The sequence below is a fragment of the Crocuta crocuta genome, unplaced genomic scaffold, assembly GCF_008692635.1.
Source record: "Crocuta crocuta isolate KB4526 unplaced genomic scaffold, BGI_CrCroc_1.0 scaffold31, whole genome shotgun sequence".
Taxonomy (NCBI): domain Eukaryota; kingdom Metazoa; phylum Chordata; class Mammalia; order Carnivora; family Hyaenidae; genus Crocuta; species Crocuta crocuta.
This window is the reverse complement of record NW_027528362.1, coordinates 14,249,505-14,250,981: the sequence shown is the minus strand read 5'-3', so window position 1 is coordinate 14,250,981 and position 1,477 is coordinate 14,249,505.

Genomic DNA, 1,477 nt, shown 5'->3' with positions numbered 1-1,477 from the left:
TCACCAGTCTTCACTGTAACTGAGCCACATGTTTCCAGAGCTCCTAGAGGAGCCGGCCGGCTCCTCCAGGGAGATGTTGTCCACTGTCCAGCCGTCCAGCCACCTGCAGGGAGGCGGCCCTGGGCTGGCAGGCATGCGCTGCACTAGGGACACTCATGAGCCAAGCCTCCAGAGACTCCTCCCTGGGGCCCCAAGCTCCTGTCAGGGGTTCTCTGGGCCAAGATGGGGAAGGGCAAGGCCAGCCTCTGCCTCCCCTCCCTCCTCTCCACTTCCCCCCCCACCTCAGGCCCGGGCTCTCCCAGCATCTCCCTCCATTGCTAGGTGATGGCCAGCTGCACGCAGGCACCTAACAGATTCGGCTACTCTCCTTCTGTCCCCTCTCCCATATTTCAACCACCTTCCTCAAAGCCAAGGCTCCCACCGGGATAGCGCTGCTGAGAGCATGTCCCGGCTGCATCCCTACTCCAAGCCCCGGCCTCGCCCGGGAGAGCGGACGGCGGGTCTGGACCCCTGAGCCCTGTTTCGCAAGGGGGCGGGGGCCACCTGGGGATGGAGGTCCCGCCTGGGCGTGTGTCATCGACAGCTCTGGACCCTGTGCCTCTGGCCTCCCGGTGCCAGGGGAGCACACTGGGGACGGTGAGCAGAATGTGGCAGAGCTCAGGAAGCAGGCAGACGACAGGAGGCGGCCTTTATTGTGTGCGGGCCCCGGGCCGCGGTTACAGCTGCAGGGCTCTCATACCCCGCGGGGCCTGACCTCTGGGGCGTGAGCTGCTGTCAGGGCCTGACCTCTGGGGGCCTGACCTCCCAGAGCCTGACCTCCGGGTCTGACCTCCCAGACCTAACCTCCAGGTCTGGCCTCTGGCCTCCGGGGCAGGGAGCACATAGTGGCGGCTTGGCACACGCAGGGCTGTGGGGATTCACACCCCAGCTCTCAGCTGTTTCTCATCTCTAGGTCACCATTAGTTCACACCTCCCAGGATTCCCAGAAGTGCTAAACGTATGGGGACACGTGTGGCCCCTGGAGAGAGCCCAGCCGGCATAGCTGCTCTTGTGCCCGCTCTCCACGAGCACAGCCAGGCAGGGGCGCCATCCATCCACCTCCCAGCACTGAGCGGAGAGCAGAGGGCCCGGGGCCACTTCACCAGCCGCCATCGCCCGGCCTCTGCCCTGCGACACTGCCTGAGTGCAGGGTCCCTGCTCTGGACTCTGGATGCTGCGGCCACGGTCCCTTGCGCTCCATCAAGGTCTTGAGCAGGACACTCCGCTCTTCTAATTCTGGTTTGTCCGCTTAGTTGATCTGTGTAACTAATGACACACTGAGCACAGGCTGGATCGGACGGCCAGCGGGGTGACAGCCACCAGGATGGAGGTGCAGACCCTGGTGACGGGACGGAACTAAAATGCTGCCTTTGGGAAAACACAAGGCCCGGTCACTGAGGGATGTGGATTTCCTGCTGGAAGGCGCGGGGGCAGAGCA